Raw genomic sequence first — 8982 nt, 5'->3', positions numbered from 1 at the left:
AACTTAACATATTTTTTTCTTATCTGAATATTTTCACCACTGCAAACATTGTCTTTTTAGTTTCAATCCTTTTTCCACTGTCGAAGTCAAAAATATTACATACAGAAAACATATAAATGCCACACGGATGAGTCGCTGTGCGTGCGAATACGCGCAGCGTGCATAGCGATATATGGTAGCATACGCACTCACACAGACATGCCACAAAGATATATTCAACACATATTTCATACCACACATAAATTTAACATGTCAAGCACTAGACATTATAATGTTTTAAATTATATAATGGAGTATAACATCATGTATATGTATTAATGGAACGGAACAAGATAAACATGTCATGCTTGGTGTCAAAGTAATCAGAGGAATGTGTGGATTAATTTGATACCTGTGGTTAGATTGTAGCACATTGCAATGAGTAGTTATAATTGAATGCATGAATATGAAGCCACAATTTTCTTTGATAACAAAGGAAAGCAGATAGACAGGAAACCAGTGCCCAACCCCTATGATGTCATCTTCAAGGCTGGACGTTGCTTGCATATGAACTGACCAATAACACATCATGAATGAGAAAGTTCCCTCCCCTGGGCCAATAACAGAAGACTCAGTCCCAGACCTGTACTCCCCCAATATACACAGAGTATAGCATTGCAGACACACAAGAAGTTCTGTTTGCTGGTTGCTGTTTGAGATGCTGTTTTTTTTGCTGTTCTGTGTAGCTGCTGTTGAGGCAGATCCAAAGACAGAGAAAAGTGTGCATTGAGGGACAGGGTAACGCATGTATGCTGGCTGTGGCTGTAACTGTATGGATTCTTTTGTAAATATCTGCTTCTTGTGTAATTGTAATCATGTAACCATATATATACTGTACATGTGATATATTGTATACATATCCGTTTAATATCAAATATATACATCACTGAGCATTGGAACTCATACAATGTGTGCGAGTGCTTGTTTTCTCTTAAGGCAGGCATGTCCAAACTGCGGCCCTCCAGCTGTTGAGAAACTACACATCCAAGCATGCCTTGACACAGCTTTAGCATTCTCTGACAGCAAAACTGTGTCAGGGCATGCTGGTATTTGTAGTTTCACAACAGCTGGAGGGCCACAGTTTGGACATGCCTGTCTTAAGGGATGTAGTGTTTGCAACGTACAGCGCACTTTTATCGTATATAGTAATATGATGCACCTTGCGTTTGCTGCATATATTAATGCTGGCATTTTAGATATTTATTAGAATTTAATCTGAACTTCTTAGTTGGGGGCTGCGTCAGGGATATCACGTACTTAATGATGCACTGTACACAGGAGCTGCCCTTGGTGCGGGCAAGCAGGGCCTGCACCCGGGGCTCTGCGGCCTGGGGGCGTGGCCGCAGTCACCCTGCAGGTACCGCCGCCAACCCGCACCCCGCTCCCAGGCTACAGCGGACGCCGTGGGCTGTGTGGGCGTCCGCTGCAGCCGGCTCCAGTGACAGACACTAGAGGTCAGTATTGACCTCTAGTGTCTGTGCGGCGCTGCTATGGGAGAGACGTCATGACGTCTCTCCCATAGAGAGGAGCCGCGGGAGGCAAGAGACGGAGCAGCAGCAGCAGCGGCTGCGGCGGTCAGGAAGCAGTGGTAAGTACTGTTTGTTTTTTGTGCGTGTGTCTTTTTTCAGTGGCAGGGGGCACAGCAGCAGAGGGCACAACTCCAGGGGCACAGCAGCAGAGGGCACCACTCCAGGGGGCATGCAGCAGAGGGAACAAATACAGGGGGCACAGCAGCAGAGGGCACAAATACAGGGGGCACAGCACCAGAGGGCACAACTACAGGGGGCACAGCAGCAGATGGCACAACTCTAGGGGGCATGCAGCAGAGGGCACAAATTCAGGGGGCACAGCAGCAGAGGGCACAAATACAGGGGGCACAGAAGCAGAGGGCACAACTCCAGGGGGCATGCAGCAGAGGGCACAAATACAGGGGGCACAGCAGCAGAGGGCACAAATACAGGGGGCACAGCAGCAGAGGGCACAACTCCAGGGGGCACAGCAGCAGAGGGCACAACTACAGGGGACACAACTACTGGGCAAATCTACTGGGGGCAAAGCAATAGGGGGCACAGCTACTGGGGGCAAAGCAACAAGCGGCGGGGCACAACTAATGGGGGCACAGCTACAGGGGGCAAATCTACTGGGGGGCACAACTACTTGGGGCAAATCTGGGGGCATAACTGTGGCCACGCCCCTATTTTTGGATGCACGCCTCAGGCGCGTACAAACTGTCTTGCCGCGGGGGGGTGGGGTGCCAGTGGAAAGTTTCGCACTGGGCGCCACAAGGTGTAGAACCGGCCCTGACTGTACAGATGCCGCTGTGGTCTACCAGCTAATGATGGATGCATCGACATGCTTCTGAACAACACGCCATTTGTTTTTTTGTGTTATCAGTAAGGCGCTGATATGAAATTCAAGGGACAATATATATTTCTTTGTTGTGTGAGTATGACAAAGAAATGCACTATTTGAAAATGCTACAGCGTATTTTTATTGTTGCAAAACAAGTTCAAATAAGTCATATTGTGTTTGATTCAGATTGTATTGTTTATCTGTTAAGTAAATTTAAAGAGCATTTAAAATTTGGTGCATAGGTATGATATAGCTGTGTTAGCATGCTGAGGCCAAGTCACATACTTTTAAACCCAGGCCTAAAGTAACAAACGTCCAGTGCTTGTATAATTTGTGATTTATTTGTGACAAAAGAGCTAGCCACATGGTCTGTCCTCCATTTTGTTCAAGTACATGGCTTGTGAATAAGGGGGAGGAGCAGCGGCCATTTTAGGAAGGTCACCCTATCCACCTAGCAAACAGCTGACTTTCAGTGTGTTTAAAACAATCAGTTTCCTTTGTCACAAATAAACAATAAATATGTACAAATACAACACCATTCAAAAGCTACCAATGAATTTAACAAACCCATGCCATAGTCAATTACAAATAGTTTCAATTGGGCCTAGTGAGAGTTAATAGTGAGGTGAATAATTACACACAGATATAAAGTTTGTTTGTTTTTTTCCCCCAGGCTTTGTTAACTCTCTGGTTGCTACAAGATAGGCATTGAAATATTAATTAACCTGTTCAACCACTAGTACAAGCATATTGTTAGGGTCTCCTGCCCTGTGCTGCCACGTCGTCATGGCAACCGGGAGACAAGTGCTAGCGGAGTAACCTGAGCGCAGCTGATACTCCGGTTCTGGTATTTTGCTGTGCAGTGGTTACAGGCTCTGTGCACGGCAGGGGATCCGGTGCTGGTTTTTGTGCTCACAGTCTGTGAGGTCTGAGTGGGGCGTGGACAGCACCTGCTTTATAAGGCCTCTTCTCAGGTTAAGCAGATGCTGCTGAATCTTTGTTGGTTAGTCAGTTCCTGAAAGTTAGCCAGTACTGTGTAGCTTTGTATTTGTTGTTGCTTACTGCAAATAGGCCTGGGGATTTGGTACTACACTCTGCCAATCCAGACCTAGCAGTAAGACTGGAGTCTGTCATTTAGCTTGCTGGGGTTCTTTTACTACTCTGTGAACTTAGCAAGTTTGCGGCTGTATTCTAAGACTTGCCTGCCTAAATCCTGTCTCACTGTGCAAGGTGTCAGGTGTCAGTTTAGTGGCAGTAAGCTGAACCTGTGCACTGCAAGTGAGAATTAGGATTGTGGAGACTCTCCTTGTGTCTATCATTCCATCTCTGACCAAGGAGTTTACTGCCACACCTGTTGGTAACCCTTTAGGGTTTTGCTGTTGCCCTTAGCAACAGCATTTCGGGTTCTCTACGTATTAAAACACAACATCTTGCTTTTCCCATCTGAGCATTACTAATACTAGGGAGACACCCAGTTCCTTAGCCTCTGGGCTTCTCTGTTCACTTTGTGTGTATTTTGTTACCCTATCACCTTCTGTGCACGTAATGTCATATTCCCCAGTCTGTCTGTGAGTTCATTTGTTTTGCATACCTATCCGTTCAGACACCAGTATATTCCTGCAGGCACTGGTGTGCATAACAGTTCAAACACCAGTACATTCCTGCAGGCACTGGAGTGCATAACAGTTCTGACACCAGTACATTCCTGCAGGCACTGGTGTGCATAACACATATGAACCTCTGTTGATATGCAGATTAGAGACGTTGGAGAAACTACATTCATTCAGTATGTGTTTACGAATACATATGCTGGGTGAGGGGTTTCATAGAAGTGTAGAGTCAAGTGGTATATACACTACTCAAAAAAATAAAGGGAACACCTAAACAACACAATGTAACTCCACGTCAATCACACTTCTGTGAAATCAAACTGTCCACTTAGGAAGCAACACTGATTGACAATCAATTTCACATGCTGTTGTGCAAATGGAATATACAACAGGTGGGAATTATAGGCAATTAGCAAGACACCCCCAATAAAGGAGTTGTTCTGCAGGTGGTGACCACAGACCACTTCTCAGCTCCTATGCTTTCTGGTTGATGTTTTGGTCATTTTTGAAAGCTGGCGGTGCTTTCACTCTAGTGGTAGCATGAGACGGAGTCTACAACCCACACAAGTGGCTCAGGTAGCGCAGCTCATCCAGGATGGCACATCAATGCGAGCTGTGGCAAGTAGGTTTGCTGTGTCTGTCAGCGTAGTGTCCAGAGCATGGAGGCGCTACCAGGAGACAGGCCAGTACATCAGGAGACGTGGAGGTGGCCGTAGGAGGGCAACAACCCAGCAGCAGGACCGCTACCTCCGCCTTTGTGCAAGGAGGAACAGGAGGAGCACTGCCAGAGCCCTGCAAAATGACCTCCAGCAAGCCACAAATGTGCATGTGTCTACTCAAACGATCATAAACAGACTCCATGAGGGTGAGGTGGGGGTTGTGCTTACAGCCCAACACCGTGCAGGACGTTTGCATTTGCCAGAGAACACCAAGATTGGCAAATTCGCAATTGGCGCCCTGTGCTCTTCACAGATAAAAGCAGGATCTCACTGAGCACATGTGACAGACGTGACAGAGTCTGAAGATGCCAAGGAGAACGTTCTGCTGCCTGCAACATCCTCCAGCATGTCCGGTTTGGCAGTGGGTCAGTAATGGTGTGGGGTGGCATTTCTATGGGGGGCCGCACAGCCCTCCATGTGCTCACCAGAGGTAGCCTGACTGCCATTAGGTACCGAGATGAGATCCTCAGACCCCTTGTGAGACCATATGCTGGTGCGGTTGGCCCCGGGTTCCTCCTAATGCAAGACAAAGCTAGACCTCATGTGGCTGGAGTGTGTCAGCAGTTCCTGCAAAACGAAGGCAGATGCTATGGACTGGCCCGCCCGTTCCCCAGACCTGAATCCAATTGAGCACATCTGGGACATCATGTCTTGCTCCATCCACCAACTCCACGTTGCACCACAGACTGTCCAGGAGTTGGCGGATGCTTTAGTCCAGGTCTGGGAGGAGATCCCTCAGGAGACCATCCGCCACCTCATCAGGAGCATGCCCAGGTGTTGTAGGGAGGTCATACAGGCACGTGGAGGCAACACACACTACTGAGCCTCATTTTGACTTGTTTTAAGGACATTACATCAAAGTTGGATCAACCTGTAGTGTGTTTTTCCACTTTAATTTTGAGTGTGACTCCAAATCCAGACCTGCATGGGTTAATAAATTTGATTTCCATTGATAATTTTTGTGTGATTTTGTTGTTAGCACATTCAACTATCTAAAGAACAAAGTATTTAATAAGAATATTTCATTCATTCAGATCTAGGATGTGTTATTTTAGTGTTCCCTTTATTTTTTTGAGCAGTGTATATATTATATAAATATATATATATATATATATATATATATATATACACTGCTCAAAAAAATAAAGGGAACACTAAAATAACACATCCTAGATCTGAATGAATGAAATATTCTTATTAAATACTTTGTTCTTTACATAGTTGAATGTGCTGACAACAAAATCTCACATAAATTATCAATGGAAATCAAATTTATTAACCCATGGAGGTCTGGATTTGGAGTCACACTCAAAATTAAAGTGGAAAAACACACTACAGGCTGATCCAACTTTGATGTAATGTCCTTAAAACAAGTCAAAATGAGGTTCAGTAGTGTGTGTGGCCTCCTCGTGCCTGTATGACCTCCCTACAATGCCTGGGCATGCTCCTGATGAGGTGGTGGATGGTCTCCTGAGGGATCTACTCCCAGACCTGGACTAAAGCATCCGCCAACTCCTGGACAGTCTGTGGTGCAACGTGGTGTTGGTGGATGGAGCGAGACATGATGTCCCAGATGTGCTCAATTGGATTCAGGTCTGGGGAACGGGCGGGCCAGTCCATAGCATCAATGCCTTCGTCTTGCAGGAACTGCCGACACACTCCAGCCACATGAGGTCTAGCATTGTCTTGCATTAGGCGGAACCCAGGGCCAACCGCACCAGCATATGGTCTCACAAGGGGTCTGAGGATCTCATCTCGGTATCTAATGGCAGTCAGGCTACCTCTGGCAAGCACATGGAGGGTTGTGTGGCCCCCCAAAGAAATGCCACCCCACACCATTACTGACCCACTGCCAAACCGGTCATGCTGGAGGATGTTGCAGGCAGCAGAACGTTTTCCTTGGCATCTCCAGACTCTGTCACGTCTGTGACATGTGCTCAGTGAGAACCTGCTTTCATCTATGAAGAGCACAGGGCGCTAGTGGCGAATTTGCCAATCTTGGTGTTCTCTGGCAAATGCCAAACGTCCTGCACGGTGTTGGGCTGTAAGCATAACCCCCACCTGTGGACGTCGGGCCCTCATACCACCCTCATGGAGTCTGTTTCTGATTGTTTGAGTAGACACATGCACATTTGTGGCTTGCTGGAGGTCATTTTGCAGGGCTCTGGCAGTGCTCCTCCTGTTCCTCCTTGCACAAAAGGCAGAGGTAGCGGTCCTGCTGCTGGGTTGTTGCCCTCCTATGGCCTCCTCCACGTCTCCTGATGTACTGGCCTGTCTCCTGGTAGCGCCTCCATGCTCTGGACACTACGCTGATAGACACAGCAAACCTTCTTGCCCGAGCTCGCATTGATTTGCAATCCTGGATGAGCTGCACTGCCTGAGCCACTTGTGTGGGTTGTAGGGAGGTCATACAGGCACGTGGAGGCCACATACACTACTGAGCCTCATTTTGAGTTGTTTTAAGGACATTACATCAAAGTTGGATCAGCCTGTAGTGTGTTTTTCCACTTTAATTTTGAGTGTGACTCCAAATCCAGACCTCCATGGGTTAATAAATTTGATTTCCATTGATAATTTTTGTGTGATTTTGTTGTCAGCACATTCAACTATGTAAAGAACAAAGTATTTAATAAGAATATTTCATTCATTCAGATCTAGGATGTGTTATTTTAGTGTTCCCTTTATTTTTTTGAGCAGTGTATATTATTATTATTATTATTATTATTATTATTATGTGTATATTTATATCAGCATAAGTTCTGCAAGATAGCTATCCAATTTGAATCATAGCATTTAAAATAGGCTTTTAATACCTACCGGTAAATCCTTTTCTCTTAGTCCGTAGAGGATGTTGGGGACACTTCAAGTACCATGGGGTATAGATGGGATCCGCAGGAGACATGGGCACTTTAAGACTTTAAAAGGGGTGTGAACTGGCTCCTCCCTCTATGCCCCTCCTCCAGACTCCAGTTATAGGAACTGTGCCCAGGGAGACGGACATTTCGAAGAAAGAATTTATTGTTAACCAAAGTGGGACATATACCAGCTCACACCTCAAACACGCCGTACAACATGGCATTTAACAGAAACTCCAGTCAATGGCATGAACAACGTCAGCAACAGGCTGACCATAACGTAACACAACCCGTGTGAAAACATAACTAACAACTGCAGATAGAGTCCGCACTGGGACGGGCGCCCAGCATCCTCTACGGACTAAGAGAAAAGGATTTACCGGTAGGTATTATAAACCTATTTTCTCATACGTCCTAGAGGATGCTTGGGACACTTCAAGAACCATGGGATTTATACCAAAGCTCTAGAACGGGCGGGAGAGTGCGGATGACTCTGCAGCACCGATTGACCAAACATGAGGTCCTCATCAGCCAGGGTATCAAACTTGTAAAATTTAGCAAACGTGTTTGAACCCAACCAAGTAGCTGCTCGGCAGAGTTGTAATGCCGAGACCCCCCGGGCAGCCGCCCAGGATGAGCCCACCTTTCTGGTAGAGTGGGCCTTCACTGATTTCGGCAATCCAGCCATAGAATGAGCCTGCTGAATCGTATTACAGATCCAGCGCGCAATAGTCTGCTTGGAAGCAGGCATCCCAATCTTGTTGGCAGCATACAGGACAAACAGAGCTTCCGTTTTCCTAAGTTGAGCCATTCTGGTGACATAAGTCTTTAAGGCCCTGACAACATCGAGAGATTTTGACTCCGCGAAGGCGTCAGTAGCCACCGGTACCACAATAGGCTGGTTCATGTGGAACGATGAAACCACCTTCGGCAGAAATTGTTGACGAGTCCTCAACTCCACTCTATCTTCATGGAAGATTAAATAAGGACTATTGCGAGACAAAGCCGTTAACTCAGACACCCGCCTTGCGGATCCTAAGGCCAATAGCATGACCACTTTCCAAGTGAGAAATTTCAACTCTACCTTCTGTAAAGGTTCAAACCAATGTGACTGAAGGAAATGCAACACCACATTAAGATCCCATGGTGCCACTGGGGGCACAAATGGAGGTTGGATGTGCAAAACTCCTTTCACGAAAGTCTGAACTTCTGGAAGGGAGGCCAATTGTTTTTGAAAGAAAACCGATAAGGCCAAAATTTGTACTTTAATCGAGCCTAACTTTAGGCCCGCATCCACACCTGCTTGCAGGAAATGGAGCAAATGCCCTAGCTGAAATTCTTCCGTAGGAGCCTTCTTGGATTCACACCAAGACACATATTTTCTCCAAATACGGTGATAATGTTTAG

The sequence above is a fragment of the Pseudophryne corroboree genome, chromosome 4 (assembly GCF_028390025.1).
Source record: "Pseudophryne corroboree isolate aPseCor3 chromosome 4, aPseCor3.hap2, whole genome shotgun sequence".
Lineage (NCBI taxonomy): Eukaryota > Metazoa > Chordata > Amphibia > Anura > Myobatrachidae > Pseudophryne > Pseudophryne corroboree.
Note: the sequence above shows the minus strand (reverse complement) of the source record.